This window comes from Sciurus carolinensis, chromosome X (genome assembly GCF_902686445.1).
Source record: "Sciurus carolinensis chromosome X, mSciCar1.2, whole genome shotgun sequence".
Lineage (NCBI taxonomy): Eukaryota > Metazoa > Chordata > Mammalia > Rodentia > Sciuridae > Sciurus > Sciurus carolinensis.
This window is the reverse complement of record NC_062232.1, coordinates 57,027,294-57,045,194: the sequence shown is the minus strand read 5'-3', so window position 1 is coordinate 57,045,194 and position 17,901 is coordinate 57,027,294. Positions and strand designations below refer to the sequence as shown.

At 42.2% G+C, this 17,901-nt stretch overlaps 1 pseudogene; it reads right to left on the bottom strand.

The window, feature by feature from the left end:
• Positions 1 to 16,319: 16,319 nt before the first annotated feature.
• Positions 16,320 to 17,657, bottom strand: LOC124971843 (tubulin beta-4B chain-like; annotated as a pseudogene).
• Positions 17,658 to 17,901: the final 244 nt, after the last annotated feature.

The window sequence follows — 17,901 nt, the reverse complement described above, 5'->3', positions numbered from 1 at the left end:
TCACTTCTACTGGGCACAGCAGCACACGCCTGCAATCCCAGTGGCTTGAGAGGCTAAAGCAGAATTGGGAGTTCAAAACCATCCTCAGCAACTTAGTGAGACCTTGTCTCAAAATAAAAAATAAAAAGGACTGGGGATATGGCTCAGTGGTTGAGAAACCCTGGGTTCAATCCCCAGTATTGAAAAAAAAAAAAAAAAGAATTATTTTTTTCAAGGCAGGGGATCAACCTAGGGCCTTGCCCATGCTGAGCAAATGCTCTACCACTGAGCTAATCCTGTGTTATTTATATTTCAGTTTGAAACAGGGTCTCATTAAATTGTTGAGGGTTTCATTAAGTTGCTGAGGCTGGTTGCAATCTGGCAATACACTTTCCTCATTCTCCTGAGTCACTGGGTTTACAGGTGTGCACACCTCACCAGGCTTGGCTCCCCTTTTTTAGGCCAAGAGTTCTTCAAGTAGCAGATTGGAATCCCAAAGCTCACTGTGGAGGCTTCAGTGGCTTTTCCACTCTGCTTTTTCCACTGCTGAGGATCAAACCAGGGCTTTGCACATGCTGGGAAAGCACTCTATCACTGAATACATGCCCAGTCCCAGAAGTTGCTTGTAAACTTGGTGTCCTTTCTCTGTCCGACTGCCTTGATGTTTAGGGACCTCAAAACATGGCACAAGTTCAATGGTGCACATGTTTTCTTTCTTTCCCCAACTGATCCAGACCAACATGTTCCCTTCCTCTCATCTGTGTTTGTGATTCAGCTTCCATTGACTCAGATGATTAACATAAAGATGCCTGAGTGAGGGGTCCATTTTGTCCATCTCTGCTGGTCTCCTCCTATATATGTATGTGGGGGAGAATGACACTGGAAGGAAGAGAGAAAACACTGAAAAACATCCTGTGGATTCTACATCAGGATCAGTGACATGCTGACATGCAGAGATGTTTTCTTGAAACTTTCCAGGAAAAAGTAAGGAAATGCCTGTCTGGTCGATCTCATTATTTGGTTCCCAAGTCTTGTATTTCAGAAATTTGTGAATACTGAGCCCTTGAGGAGGTGTGTGTTTTCTTGGAAGAGAAATGTCTGGTCCCTTGCATGACTCTTCCTGACTCCCTATCCATCCCCAGGGGATCTCTCTGTAGCTGCTCCTGATGAGGGCCCTATGTCCATGAAAAACAGTGAGCCCGGTGGGTCTTGGAAACTTAGGGACCCAGGGTTTCATCTCCCATCTCTCATTCCATGTCAAGCTCTACCCCTATTAGACCTTAGATGAGAAAGAAAATAAAGGTGTGGTAACATTTACAAAGAATCTCTCCTTCAGCAAACTTATAGTCAGGCTCTTCTAAGTCCTCCCTTGACTAGGCCTGGGCTTTGACCCTGTACTTACAAGACCTGCCAAATCCAGTTTTAACAAGAATTCTGCCAAGTCAATTTTGAAGGACTTTCCCCCAGGGTGCTGAGAGTATTGCTTAGTAGTAGAGCACAAGTGACCTTGGGTTCAATTACCAGCATAAGAGAAAGAAGGAAAGAAAAGAACGTTTTTTTTGTGTGTGGTATTAAAGATTGAACCCAGAGGCACTCTACCACTGAGCAACACGCCCAGCCCTTCTTTATTTTTGTTTTTTATTTTTTTGTTACTGGGAGTTGAAAGGGTTCTTAACCACTGAGCCACATCTCCAGCCCTTTTTATTTTTATTTTGCGACAGGGTCTCACAGAGTTGTCAAGTTTGGCTCAAACTTGCACCAGTACAAGCATCTTGAATGTGAAGATTCTGGCAAAGGTTAAACCAGCCCAGGTGACCAAATTAATTGCTTGTACTTGAACTTACATAAGAGAAGAGAAAATGAGCCAGGCACAGTGGTGCATGCCTAAAATTCTGATGATTTAGGAGACTTGCTTGACACAGGATTGCAAGTTTGAAACCAGTCTCAGAAACCTGGTGAGATCCTCAGCAACTTAGGGAGATCTTGTCTCAAAATAAAAAATTTACTTTATATATATATATGTGTGTATATACACACACACACATATATACATATATATTTATATATATATGTGTGTATACACACACACACACATATATACATATATATTTATATAGTTGTAGGTGGACACAATACCTTTATTTTATTTTTATGCAGTGCTGAGGATCAAACTCACACGTGCTAGGTGAGCACACTACCACTGAGCCATAACCCTAGCCCTCAAAATAAAAATTTAAATAAGGGGCTGCAGATGTATTTCAGTGATAAAACACCCTTGGGTTTAATCCCTGGCGTCTGCACCCCTGCCACCCCCCAAAAAAAAGAAACAGAGAAAATGAACATTAACATTTATATTGATAGCTGCTGTGCTTTGGGGATTTTGTGTGATTTTTATTATTATTTAAACAGAGAAGAGTCATGAAAACACCTGATCTTATGGTTTGTGTTAGGCAATGCAAGAATGTTCAGAGTTGAAATGTTGAAATGATTAGATTATAAGAGTTGTGACTTCATCAGTGGATTGGATTAGTAGATTAAATGGACTACTGGGTGGTAACTGTAGGCAGGTGGGCACGGCTCGAGGAAGTAAGTAACTGGGGGTGTGCCTTTGGGTGCTATGTCTTCTTTCTAGCTCCTCACTTTCTCTCTCTCTCTCTCTCTCTCTCCCCTCCCACCTGCTGTGAACTGAACTGCTTTGCTCTACCATGCTCATCTGCCATGATATTCTGCCTTACCTTAGGTCCAAAGCAATGGAGTCAGTCAACCATGGCCTGAATGTCTGAAACCATGAACCCAAGTAAACTTTTCTTCCTCTTAGTTGTTCATGCCAGGTATTTTGATCACAGTGACTAAAGACTGACTAATACTCCTCATTAGCCAGTCAAAAATGGACTCCAAGTTGGCCATATGGACCTGTAGACCCACCTACTCCAAAGACTGAGGCAGGAGGAGCACTTGAATCCAGGAGTTTGGGGGCAGCCTGGGCAACATAATGAGATTTCCTAAAAATATGAATCCCAAATAGCAGAACTTCTAAAGGCATTTTTATTATTCCAACAGATGGTTATAGTTAAAACCCAGAGAAATGGTAATAAAAACAAGGTCTATTTCTCAGACAAGGCCTAGAGAAATAGATTGGTTGACTAATATACTAAATTATAAGCCTCTTTTCCAAAATTCTGGAAATCCAAGAAGTTCCTAAAGCTTAGGTATGTACCATAGATCCTACTGTGAGACCCTGTACTAATAGTGGGGTTATTCACCCTCTCTTGAGGGAAAACAACTTCTTTAAGCTGACTAATAAGAGCCTGGCACAGTGGGCCGGCCTGTGACCCCAGTGGCTCAGGAGACTGAGAAAAGAAGATCATGAGTTCAAAGTCGGCCTCAGCAAAAATGAGGCCCTAAACAACTCAGTGAGACCCTGTCTAAATAAAATACAAAAAAGGGCTGGGGATGTGGCTCAGTGGTTGAGTGCCCCCGAGTTCAATCCCTGGTACCAAAAGAAACAAACAAACAAACAAAAAAACTACTAAGGAATTAATAAAAGAGATCCCATTGCCTAAATAAAGCTTCAGTCTCATAAAGAACCAGATGGGTCTGGGTGCTGTGATACAAGCATGTAATCCAAGTGGTTCAGGAGGTCGAAGCAGGAGGATCACAAGTTCAAAGCCAACCTCAGCAATTTAGTGAGGCCCTATGCAACTCGAGACCCTGCCTCTAAATAAGATATAAAAAAGGGTTTGGGGGGGTTGGGGATTTAGTTCAGTGGCAAGAGCGCTTGCCTAGCATGCACAAGGCCCTGAGTTCAGTCCTCAGCCCTGAAAAAAAAAAATCCAAAAAAAAAAAAAGAATTTGGGGATGTGGCTCAGTGGTTAAGCACCCCTGGGTTCAATTTCTGGCACACACAAAAAAAAAGGAATCAGTTGGGAAAAATTGGGACTGAGGAAATAGCTCACCAGTAGAGCATTTGCCTAGCATGCAAAGACCCTGAGTTGCTCCACTACAACACACAAAAAAAGGAAAAATCAAATGTTTAATCCACATAGATGAATTTTGAAAACACCCAAAGGTGTTAGGAAAGGTAACTTCTGAATCCATCATCTGAATCACTGTGTATGATTTATACAGCATGGTCCACCATGGAAAGAACAAAAGAAGATATATTAGGCAAACAGTGTCTTGAATCTTTAGCTTTTATTTGGACCAAGAAGAGGTTGCCACTTGCCTCTGCCAGAAACAAAACCCTGAAAAACCTGTAAATCCTTTTGTCCCTGGCAAGTAGATTTTGCCTGATTACCAAAAGCACAAAGCAATCACTCTAATCACCGCGATTTTTAAATGGCTAGAGGCCTCTTCCTGCCAAAATGCCTCAGCAATGTCATTTGCTAAAGATAGCTAAGAATAAATCTTCCCTGCTTGGAGTATCTCCTCTACTATCTCTAATGACAGAGGATTTAGCAACAGAGAATCACATTTCATTTACAGGAAATTGAAAAAGCAATGTATATTAGTCAAAGATTCCACTGCCTTTCCAATCCTAAGTCACCAGGCACCATTGGAAGAGCTAATGGCATCCTCAAGAGCAGAGTGCTTAAACTATTTGAAGAATAGCATTTACCAGGTCATGATTGCTACCCATTACTCTCATGAGTGTCATATTGGCATTCCTATTTCCACATTATCTATCCCTTCTTGAAATTATCATGGGAAGGCTCAGGCTCATGAGGATGTTTATCCATCTTGGCTATCAGATGATTCTAACTTCATTCAATCTTATATCCTTTCATACTATCAAGGGTTAATAATGAAATAGATAGCTCAGCTGGTAGAGTGCTTGCCTCGCAAGCACAAGGCCCTGAGTTCGATCCCCAGTACCGCAAAATAAATAAAAATAAAAAAATAAATAAAAATAATGAAATATATTGCCAGGCGCGTTGGTACATTCCTGTAATGCCAGCGGCTCGGGAGGCTGAGGCAGGAGATCACAAGTTCAAAGCCAGTCTCAGCAACTTACCCAGGCCCTAACCAATTTAGCAAAACCCTCTCTCAAAATAAAACATAAAAAGAGTTGGGAATGTGCCTCAGTGCCCCTGGGTTGGATCCCTGATACCAAAAATAAATAAATAAGTAAATACTCAGTCCTATCCTCAACAAATTATTATTGCCTTCCCTTTAAAACTTTCAGATTATCCCTTATATGAGTTATAAATAAATGATCTAGGCTGGGCTTGGTGGCACATCCCTGGAATCCCAATGACTCAGGAGATTCAGGCAGGAGAATCACAAGTTTTAGGGCAGTCTAGGCAAAACAGTGAGACCTGTCTGAAAATAAAATTTAAGGAAAAAACTGGAGATGTAGGTTAGTGGTAGAGCACTTGCCTAGCATGTGCAAGGCCCTGAATTCAGTCAGGCATGGTGGTGCAGGTCAGTAATCCCAGAATTTGGGAGGCAGAAGCAGGAGAATCCCAAGGTTGAGACCAGTCTTAGCAATTTAGTAAGGCCCTAAGTAACTTAGTGAGAACCTGACTCACAGAAAAAGAAAAAAAAAAAAAAAAAAAAAGAGCTGGGGATGTAGTTCAGTGGTAAAGTGCCCCTGAGTTCAATCCCCCATCCAAAAGAAAAAACCAGGAAAGGGAGAGAGGAGAAAACTTTATTCAAGTGTTGGGACCACTGATTATAATAGTGAGGTGCAATGGAGAAGAGAGTTTGGACTCAATTCTGAATAAAGTGTGGGCAATGGGAATTTTTAGACAAAGAGCAGGGTGGGAGTAAGTGGATAGAAAATTACTAAAAGGAAACATCAGGGTTAAGGTGGATTCTTGACCCAATAGGGTACTTGCTGAAAAGAAACTACAGTAATCAGATATCACATGAAGGACAATGGAAAATGAAGAACCTAATCAGATATCAAGGATGATCAGCTAGTGAGTATATGTGCATGTGTGTAGTCTAGGGTGGAGGGGTCTTGCTAAACCGATTTAACAGAAATTGCTAAAACTGGCTTTTACAAGGAAGCAAACAGAAGGGCTTAGGAGAAGTTTCCAGAGTCTTAATAAACTTTGGACAAGCAAAGAATCTTGGCCACATGTTTGCTAGACCTGCATAGTCCAGCTTTAGCAAGAATCCTACTATGTCAATTTAGAGAGAATCCCCTACCCTTGATAACTGATCACTTGATATCTTATCACATTCCTCATATCCCCACCCTTGATATCTGATCTTCCTGGTCAGTCATCAGCAAGAATCCTATTTGGTCAGTCTAGCAAGAATCTCCCCTACCTTTGATGTCTCTGCTCAGTAATTTTCCATCAATACCCCCACAACACACACATATATCCATACCCATATATACTCTGTTCCTTACCTATAAATCTCTAGCTATCTTTGCTGTGTTTGGAATTGAGTACAGTTCCATACTGAGTCTCTTTTCTCCTATTGCAATAGTTTCTGAATAAAAATTCATCTTTACCACTCTAGTGTCCAGCTCTGGTTTTCTTTGAGAGTATCCAGCAGTCCCTTCTTTTTGGTTGCTGAAAACCAAGGCAGAGAATACATTTCCTCTTGTTTCAGGAAACACAGGGAATTTTTTTTTTTTTTTTTGTATTGGGGACAGAACCCAGCACCCTGGAATCTTGGAACCCAGAACCTTGTGTATACTAAGCACTTGCTGTACAGAGCTACCCCACACTCAGCCCTAAGTTATCTTTGAAAGACAACTTTTTTTTAAACTTTATGGTACTGAAATTAAACCCAGGAATGCTTAACCTCTGAGCCACATCCCAGATCTTTTTTTTTTAATTTTTATTTTGAAACAGGGCCTTGCTAAAATTGCTAAGGCTGACCAATTTCTGATCCTGTTACCGAAAGCTAGGTCCTTGTCCCAGATGCCAATGCAATACAGTTTTAATAAAAAAGGAAAAAGTAGTTTTATTGCTTTGCTAGCAAAGGAGAACTACAGGGGATTACTGTCCCAGAGGATGTGATTCTGTCCATCAGGGAAAACAGTTTTGATTCAAAAGCTACATTGCAGGTGTGCCCTCACAGGGGTTAGGAGTGGGTGTCAAAATTCACTTGCTAATTTGGAGAGGGAGAAGAGGAAAAAACAACCATTTAAAAGAAGCCTCAGTGGCAGAGCAGCAAGGACTATATTCAAAGTATGATGTAAACCACTGTTATAAGCCCCCTGCCTCAGCCTCCCAAATTGCTGGGGTTACAGGCATGCCTTACCAAGCTGATTTTGAAAGGTAACTTTTGAAGATAAACTAAATTTCAAGAACAGACAACATGGGCTGGGGTTGTGGCTCAGTGGTAGAGTGCTCATCTAACATGCGTGAGGCACTGGGTTCGATCCTCAGCACCACATAAAAATAAATAAAATAAATTAAAGGTATTGTGCCCATCTAAAAATAAAAACAAAAATAGACAACATAATGCTAATCTCCTATTCCATTCACTTACTCAACAGAAATTGAGTGCTTGCCATGTCAGGCGCTGTTTGAGGTGCTTGAATACAACAATGAATAAAAATAGACAATACAGCTCCAAGACCTGTGCTCTTCCAATTGCACTACATACATAGCCTGTATCATTACCAATAAGGAGAGGTAAAAAATGATGGAACAAGAAAACATTGAAGGATTGGATCTGGTGACTATGGGAAGAATACTAAAGGGAGGGGAAAAAAGACAAAAGAGGAAGATCAATTGTAGGAGAAAAAGCCTTCTGAAAATGGTGGTAGTGCTGGGTAGGGTAGCCCATGCATATATTCCCAATGACTGGGATTATACCTGAGGCAGAAGGATCACAAATGTAAGGCCAGCTGGGCAATTTAGCAAGACCCTGTCTCAAAAATTTTTGAAAGGGCTGGGCTGTAGTTCAGTGGTAAAGCACTTGCCTAGCACATGTGAGGCACTGGGTTCAATTCTCAGCATCACATAAAAATAAATATAAATTAAAATAAAGGTATTGTGTCTGTCTATAATTAAAAAAAAAAAACTTAAAAAAATTTTTTTTGAAAAATATTGGGGACATAACAGAGTGGTAGAACACCCCTGGGTTTAATCCCCAGTACCAAAAATGAAAATAAAGAAATAAAAAAAAAAAGAAGAGTTTTAAAAAAAATAAAATGGTGGTAATTAGGACTGGGGATGTAGCTCAGTGGTAGAGTACTTGTTCACCATGTGGGAGGCCCTGGGTTCAATTCCCAGTACTGTAAAAGAAAAGAAAACAAAAACTGGGTACAGTGGTACACACCTGTAATCCCAGCAACTAGGGAGGCTGAGGCAGGAGGGGTAAGTTCAAGACCAGCCTCAGCAACTCAATGAGACCCTGTCTCAAAATAAAAAATAAAAAGGGTGGGAATGTGGCTCAGTGGTTAAGCACCCCTGGGTTCATTCCCAGGTATCGAAACCAAAACAAACAAACAAACAAAAAGAGTGGGGAGACATCATTAGGGATGTGGAAGTCTTGGTCAGGAAACCAAAGGATTCTGTGGCACCTCATTTTTGCAGTTCAAAGTGAGAATTCAGAAAAAGCCAAAATTTGACCAAGAATTTGACCTAATGTTGGGGTTAGTGTGTCTTTTTTGCTTATAGGAAGAAAACAGAATTGCTCAATTATTAGTATAAAAAGCAAAATGGACTAGACAATTAAAAAGATGCTTCTATTCAGGCTATCGCAATAAGGTAAATATTTCTGTGGAAGAATACTTCAAAGAAAAGGAAGAGGGGCAGTGGTTTTATAGAGGCAAGTAAATAAGAGAGCCATCAGAAAGAGTGGACAGCAAATTTTATCTAAGTTATAAAGAAGAATAGAGGGGAATGTAAGAGAGGGACAAGATGGCCCTTTGTGGTTATCCATTCTTCAGAATACAAAAGGACAGGGGTGGGTAGAAGTTCTCAATCATCTTTGTTTTCCAGGAGCACAGGGCTTCCACTCAGTTAAACATTGTCACTAGTTTTCTCCTATCATCTTGATACAGAAGAATTTTCAGACTACATTGTTATCTAGAATTTTCAAGATGCTTCTACTATCTTAGGTTCATGAATGAAGCCTCTGTAACAAAACCCAGATTAAGGGGCGGGGGTGTAACTCAGTGGTCAAAGGTTTGCCTAGCATACATGAGGCCCTGCCTAAAAATAAAAAATTCAGATTACCCTGAGAAAAACATACAAATTTACATAAGTTTTATGTGGTATGGGAAGTTTAATAAGAAAATGAACATTCAAAGAAGTGATTAAATTGAAGTATTTCTGTGTTATAGTAGTAGATTTGATGAAGATAGTCATGGAGAACTATAGTTATGATCTAATGGTAATAAACTGGGCTTGTTTGTTCAGATTCTTCTTTGTCTCCAGAGATAAGGATGTTCCTTTCCTCCATATACAAGGAGGGTACCTCTCAAATGAGGGGAAAGTCAGAAAAATCTTTTCTAGGTTTTACCATCTGTTTCAAGTGAGAAAGGCAGGGTGAAAGTCATTGTGAAATTCTTGCTTCTGTCATTTTCTCAAATTCCTTCAGGTTAAAGTATTCAATGTGCTAAAGAACTATATTTTGGGGTACTGTATCCTGAACCCCATTAATACTATGGGTACACATATATTAGCATATGCATAAAAATCTCTCTGGAAAAACACATGGGAGGGGCTGGGGCTGTAGCTCAGTGGTAGAGCACTTGCCTAGCATGTGTGAGGCATTGGGTTCGATCCTCAGCACCACATAAAAATAAATAAATAAAATAAAAGTATTATGTCCATCTATAACTAAGAAAACATAAAAAAGTACACAGGAAAATGTTACTAGTTCCTTTACCTTTGAGGAGGAAAGGAAGGTGCAAGATGGTAAAAGGAAATTTTTCTTTTTTACCTTTAATAGGGGAAAAAGATTTCTTTTCCTTACTCTTTGCTGGATTCATGGCAGGGTCCCCTATAATAAAAGACAGATTAACAAAAGAAATATACCAATTTATTTGATGTAAATTTTATGGAGCATAGGTTCCTTTGAAAGTGAAGAGACAAAGACACAGAAGTTTTTTGCCCTGCTCAGCACCATCACCTTTTCTTTTTCTTTCTTTTTTCTTTTTTTTTTTTTTTTGGTACCAGGAATCGAACCCAGGGATGCTTAACCACTGAGGCACAGGCCCAGCTCTTTTTAATATTTTATTTAGAGACAGTCTCATTGAGTTGCTTAGGGCCTCACTAAGTTGCTGAGACTGGATTTGAACTCACAATCCTCCTGCCTCAGTCTTCAGAACAACTGGAATTACAGGCAGGAGCCACCAGGCCTGGTTCACCTGTTATTCTTTTAGAATTTTCCAACCCTATGCACAGTCTCATTTTATTATTAAGAACACTAGCTGGTGCTGTGGTTGTAACTCAGTGGTAGAGCACTTGCCTAGCATGTGAGAGGTATCGTGTTCAGCTACAACTAAAAAAAGCAGGGTTCAGTGATGTATGCCTGTAATCCCAGCAGCTCAAGAAGTTGAGGCAGGAAGATCGCGAGTTCTAAGCCAGCCTCAGGAACGGCAAGGCGCAAAGCAACTCAGTGACACCCTGTCTCTAAATAAAATACAAAACAGGGCTGGAGATATGGCTCAGTGGTTGAGTGCCTGAGTGCCCCTGAGTTCAATCCCCTATACCAAAACAAAAACAAAAACAAAAACAAAAAACAAACAAACAAAAAAACCCCAAGAGCCTAGCACAGGCCTGTAATCCGAGTCTGGGGAGGCTAAGGCAATAAGTTTGAAATTATCGAAATTTGAGGCCAATCTCAGCAATTTAGTAAGACTCAAAATTATCAAAATTTGAGGCCAGTCTCAGCAAGACCCTCAGCAATTTAGGGAGATCCTGTCTGAAAATAATTTAAAAGGCCAGGGATGTAGCTCAGTGATAAAAACAAACGAACAAACAACAACAACAACAAAAACCCCTGGATTCAATCCCCAGTACAAAAAAAAAATTAAAAAGTGGTTGGGTACTGTGGCGCAGGCCTGTAATCCCAGCAGCTCTGGAGGCTGAGGCAGGAGGATGAAGAGTTCAAAACCAGCCTCAGCAAAAGCAAGGCACTAAGCAACTCAGTGAGACCCTTTCTCTAAATAAAATACAAAACAGGGCTGGGGATGTGGCTCAGTGGTTGGGTGCCCCTGAGTTCAATTCCTGGTAACCGCCCCCCCCCGCAAAAAAAAAAAAGTGATTGGGGCAAGTTTTTCTTCAAGAATTGTCAGGGAGAATTCTTTGGATTGCCTTAAGGACAGTGTCAAAGAAAATCAGAGCTGCACACAAGTTAAAGGAATAAAGGCAGATTTTATTCAGGAACTATTACAATAATGGGAAAGAGACCTAAGTATAGAACTGGGTTCCATTCTGAATAAGATAAGAGGGAATCATAGTCAAAGAGCAAGGTAGGGATGGATAATTTTACTAAAATGAAATATTAGAGGTTAGGGGGATTCAGACTAAACTGATTTGTCTGTTTTTGCTGAACGCAAGCCAGGGTGATAAGATATCAAGGTTGGAAGAATCTTGCTAAACTGACCCAACAAGATTCTTGCTAAAACTGTGTTAACAAGGATAAGAACAGAGTCCAAAGGTGCAGTCTAGTTAAAAAGACAACCCAGAAGACCTGGATTAAGGAGAAAGTCTTTGTCAGCTGGTTCTTGGATAATTTTTTTCCTTAATAATAAAAAATTATTAAGGTGTGAAAGCTTCATTCATTCTTCTCCAAGGAAGTTAAGAAATGTGGTCTTAACAGTTTGCTGGTTCCCCTGGTCAGGACACCAATATCAGAGCTGGACTTTTGTTGTTGTTGTTTTGGTACCAGGGATTGAAACCAGGGGCACTTAACCACTGAGCAACTTCCCCAGCCCTTTTTATTTTTTATTTTGAGACAGTCTCGCTAAGTTGCTCAGAGCCTCCCTGAGTTGCTAAGGCTAGTCTTTTTTTTTTTTTTTTTTTTTTTTTTCAGTTGTTGATGGACCTTTATTTTATTTATTTATATGTAGTGCTGAGAATTGAACCCAGTGCCTTATACATGCTAGGCAAGCGCTCTACCACTGAGCTATAATCCCAGCCCCTGAGGCTAGTCTTTAATTTGTGATTCCTCCTGCCTCAGCCTCCCTCCCAAGTTGCTGGGATTACAGGCATGGGCCACCATTCCCGGTTCTTTTTTATTTTTTAATGTTTAAGACAAGGTCTCACAAAGCTGGGTCTTCCAATGTAATTACATATAGTCTAACTTCTACTCTACTATGAAAATTGTGTCCTGGTGCTTTGGGTCATCTGCATTTCAAATGGAGCAGGGGGCTTATAAATTATAAGGGAAAAGGATATTTTAGTTCTGGTTCACTCTCACCCTTGACATGCAGTGTAGTTTTTTGTTTTTTTGGTTTTGTTTTTGTTTTTTTTGAGGGGGGTCGATATCGGGGATTGAACTCAGGGGCACTCAACAACAGTCACATTCCCAACCCTATTAATATATTTAGAGACAGGGTCTCACTGAGTTGTTTAGTACCTCAATTTTGCTGAGGCTGGCTTTAAACCCCCATCCTCCTGCCTTAGTCTCTGGAGCCGCACAGTGTAGCCTTTTAGAGTCTGTGCTACCACTGGCCTTCGAAATCATTCTTCACTTCCCCTTTCTTTCAGCCTCTTGGGAAAAAGCTTCCAAAGTGGGTTGGAAGATAGAAGCCAGAGCAGAATTCTTCTCTCTCTACTTCAGACAGCCTGTCTGGCTCCATTTTCTCTGTTGGTCCAACTAGATAGGCCTGCTACAGTTGTAGCTTGTATTGGATGACTTCTTAAGGTCCAGTGACATTATCTATTATCTCTGTCTCTTCAATCCAGGTGTGATTGTGGAATCCTGCTGTTGTTAAACTGTGGCATTCCCTTTGGATCTTCAGGTCCTTTGTCACCTGTATGACCAGTTCCCTGCAAAATAATCCTTTTGTTGTAAACACACAAAGTAATTTCTGCCTTCATGGTTAAGTCTGAAGGGTGGTAGAATATGCCATCCCCAAATATATGTCACTTTGGCGTAGGTATTATTTTGAGCCAAAGGCATTGAGAAGAAACAAATGAAAGAAAAGCTCTCTGAGGGCTAAAGTTGTGACTAAATGGCAAAGAGTTTGACTAGCATGTGCAAGGCCCTGAGTTTGATCCCTAGCACTGCAAAAAACACAAACAACAAATAAAAGCTCTTGGACTATGACTCAGTGTTAGAATATTGCCTAGCATGCATGAGGCCCTTAGTTCCATCCCCAACAGCACCACAAAAAACAAACAAACAAACAAACAAAAAACAGCTCTCTGCCTACCCCTCCCCTTTTTGCCTAAAGGAAAAACATAAGTTTGTGAAGGTGTCCACACTCCCTTCTCTACTAGGCAGGACAGAATTTAATCACCTTAACTCTAGATTTTTAACCTGGAGATGGCATCAGAGCAATATACATAACAAATCTTGCTAAAACTAACCCTTATTTATCACCAGTTTCCCTACATAGTTGTCTTCTCACAATTCTTTGCCCCAAGAAACTTAAAAACTTAAAAGTTCACCTTGTACCACATATTGTGCCAAGTAAATGAAATGTATCTCAAGTAATACACTGACTCTGTGTGTGTGTGTGTGTGTGTGTGTGTGTGTGTGTGTTTGCACATGCATATATGGTGCTCAGGATTAAATCCAAGGCCTAACCCATTCTAGATGCTCCCTCTGCCACTGAGCTTCATCCCCAGCCTCATAGTGACTTTTCCAGGCACTACTGCTTATTTTACAAATAAGAAAATAATCTCACAAGAATTGAGGCTTGGGCTGGGGTTGTAGCTCAGTGGTAGAGCACTTGCCTAGCATGTATGAGGCACTGGATTCAATTCTCAGCACCACATATAAATAAATAAACTAAAAAAAAATAAGGATCCATCAACAACTTAAAAAATATTTTTTAAAAAATGAAGAATTGAGACTTGCCTAATATCTCACAGTAGAGCAGGAGTTTAAATCCAAGTCTGTATGAAATATATGCTCTTTTACGGTAACTCCTCTTTGGCTCTGACTTTGTTCATGTACCATCCACATTCCTAATTTGTGTTTTACTTTGTCTTTCTCTTTAAAAAATGTCACCTGCCTTAAATTTTTCTATTTTACATTTTTTCAAGGAAGCAAGTTTCTTTTTGTTTATCAATTGTGTTTTTGTCTGCTAACTTACATTTATTTGGTGGGGGGGGTCAACTGACATTATTATGTAAAATAAATCTTACAAAGCACTTGACAACTAATAATGACATCATTTGTTTGGTTGCAATGGATTTTCACCTCATGAAATAGCTCTGAGTATGCTTGGAGCCCTGGGATTTCCCAGGTTGCTGGCTGATATCTGTTCTTTTTGTGATTGATATAATGTTGCTAGTCATGGCTAAACACTAACCATCTTGACTATCCAAAAGCATCAAATAAAGGGGTCTGAGGAGACAGGAAGAGCAAAACAAAGGCTTCTTTCTTCTTGAATGCCTGTAATCCCAGCTACTAGGGAGATTTAGGTTGGAGGATGGGGAATTCCAGGCCAGCCTGGACAACATGGAGAATTCCCATCTCAAAACAAAAAACAAAAACAAAAATTAAAGAAAGAAAACAAGTGTAGCTCCTATAGCTCAGTGGTAGAGTGCATGATCATAAGATGCTAAAGTGGGGCTGGGGTCGTGGCTCAGTGCTAGAGCACTTGCCTAGCATGTGTGAGGCACTGGTTTTGATCCTCATCACCACATAAAAATTAATAAATAAATAAATAAATAAAATAAAGGTATTGTGTCCATCTACAACTATATATATATATACTATATGCTATAGGCTCAAGTGCCAAGTACAGTGGTGCAGGCCTGTAATCCCAACCACTCAGGAGGATGAGGCAGGAGAATTGGAAGTTCAAGACCAGCTTGAACAATTTAGCAAGGCCTAAGAAACTTAGCAAGACCCTGTTTCAAAATAAAAAATAAAAAGGGCTGGAAATGTAGTTTAGTGGTAAAGTACCCCCAGATTTCAATCCCAGTAGGGGGAATAAAAAAAGATGTTAAGGTACTCTGGAAGGCTCTTCTGATCCCAGGCCAACTGCCAGTCTGCTGTGTGGTACATTCAGGATGCTGAGGCAGGTACAATTATCAACCAAGCTCCTGACCATGTCTACCTCTGGACAGATTAGTGCAAAATCCTTGTCCAGGCCAGCCAGGGACCCAGGGAAAGTTCTGATCCCATTCACATTTAATTATTATTATTGAAGTTTGACCTTTAGATCTTGGCTTCCTTAGCCAGAACAACAAAACAGAAGGTGATTATAAACAATTAAGGAACAGAGGTCTCAGGACATTGTATTAGCTCGAGCAGTGGCCAGGCATTCTCTGTATGATCACCACCTATACTAGTGACCAACAGCAGCTCCCCTTCTGTCCTGGTCCAGGGTAAGGGGGCCTAGCCCATTTTGAAGTAGAGGGGGAATGGAAAAAGAGAGAGAGAGAGAGAGAGAGAGAGAGAGAGAGAGAGAGAGAGAGAGAGAGAGAGAGAGAGAGAAACCAGGGATGGTCAGATTAAATTGTAAATTTGGATGGAGGGAGCAGATGAGGGAAAACTCCAGAAGGGCCATGGGTGCCACTCAATCCCACCTACTTTTCTTTCTACTACCCTGTGGCCTCCTCTGGGCCTCAGGAAGGCTTGTCTAGGTCCCTTGGGCCCTACAGGGGCTCCAACCCCACCTGGGGTCAAGGCAGGGGAGAGAGAGGAAGAGAGAGGCCCACCTCAAGCCAGGTTGTTTTAGGACCCAGCAGGAGCTGTACATCTTCAGCACTGGCAGCAGGTGTCCACAGTCCTAGGAATGCAGGCCTTAGGTTTTCCTGGACTTGGGCCCCTGAGGGGCAGGAAGAGCAGCAGAGGTTAGGTCCCACGTGCTTATCTCTGGTCCCCACCCTCAAACCCCTTTCTGAATTTAGGGCAGATTTTTTTTTTCCTTGTAGTGCTGGGGATTGAATCCAGGGCCTAGCACTTGCTAGGCAAGCTTTCTACCACTGATCTACATGGCAGCCCCTTTTATTTATTATTTATTTATTTATTTATTTATTTTTTAATTTTTAGGTGGTGCTGGGGAATGAAGCCAGGCCTGTGCATGCAAGGCTAGCACTCTACCTACTGAGCTATATCCTCAGTCCTTTTTTTTTTTTTTTTTTCACACTGAAAATGCTTTAATGGTGGTGTCTGTACAGCATGTGACGTTAGACAGAAGACAGCAAGTGCACAGTGAGATATGGCCTGCAGAACAGCTGAATGAATAAAGAGTTCACACTGCTTCCACGCTTCACAGACAGACAACTCTAGGCCACCTCCTCCTCAGCCTCCTCCTCAAACTCGCCCTCCTCCTCCACTGTGGCGTCCTGGTACTGCTGGTACTCAGACACCAGGTCGTTCATATTGCTCTTGGCTTCAGTGAACTCCATCTCCTCCATGCCCTCACCGGTTTACCAGTGCAGGAAAGCCTTGCGCCGGAACATGGCAGTGAACTGCTCCGAGATGCACTTGAACAGCTCCTGGATGGCTGTGCTGTTGCCAATGAAGGTGGCAGACATTTTTAGCCCCCGGGGTGGAATGTCACAGACAGCTGTTTTCACATTGTTGGGGATCCACTCGACAAAGTAGCTGCTGTTCTTGTTCTGGACATTAAGCATCTGTTCATCTACCTCCTTCATGGACATGCGGCCCCTGAACACAGCAGCCACCGTTAGGTAGCGGCCATGGTGGAGGTCACAGGCGGCCATCATGTTCTTGGCATCAAACATCTGCTGGGTGAGCTCGGGTACCGTCAGGGCCCGATACTGCTGGTTGTCTCTGCTGGTCAGGGGGGCGAAGCTGGGCATGAAAAAGTGCAGGCGGGGGAAGGGCACCATGTTCACAGCCAGCTTCCTAAGGTCAGCATTGAGCTGGCCTGGGAAGCGCAGGCAGGTGGTGACCCCACACATGGTGGCAGACACCAGGTGGTTAAGGTCACCATAGGTAGGTGTGGTCAGCTTTAGGGTTCTGAAGCAAATGTCATAGAGGGCTTCATTATCAATACAATAGGTTTCGTCTGTGTTTTCTACAAGCTGGTGGACTGAGAGAGTGGCATTGTAGGGCTCGACCACTGTGTCCGACACTTTGGGGGAGGGCACCACACTGAACGTGTTCATAATCCTGTCTGGGTACTCTTCCCGGATCTTGCTGATGAGGAGGGTCCCCATCCCAGACCCAGTCCCCCCACCCAGGGAGTGGGTCAGCTGGAAACCCTGCAGGCAGTCACAGCTCTCTGCCTCCTTCCTCACAACATCCAGCACAGAGTGGACCAGCTCCGCGCCTTCTGTGTAGTGCCCCTTGGCCCAGTTGTTCCCAGCACCACTCTGACCGAAAACGAAGTTGTCTGGTCTGAAGATCTGCCCAAAGGGGCCCAAGTGCACCGAGTCCATGGTGCCAGGCTCCAGGTCCACGAGCACAGCGCTGGGCACGTACTTGCCACCGGTGGCCTCGTTGTAGTACACCTTGATGCGCTCCAACTGCAGATCGCTGTCCCCGTGGTACGTGCCGGTAGGATCGATGCCATGCTCGTCGCTGATCACCTCCCAGAACTTGGCGCCGATCTGGTTGCCTCACTGCCCGGCCTGCAGGTGCACGATCTCCCTCATGGTGGCGGCGCGGGAAGTAAGACAAAACGAAGAGCAGAAGAGCAGACGCGCAGAGTGCTCTCCCCAGCCCTTTATTTTTTATTTTGAGGCATGGTCTTGCTAAGTTGCCCGGGCTGAACTGGAACTTGTGATCCTCCTGCCTCAGCTTCCTGAGTGACTGGGATAACTTAAATACACCACCTGTCCCTGTGCCACCAGATGTCTCTGGTGTGCAGACATGCCCTTGCAGCTGGACTCAGTCTGA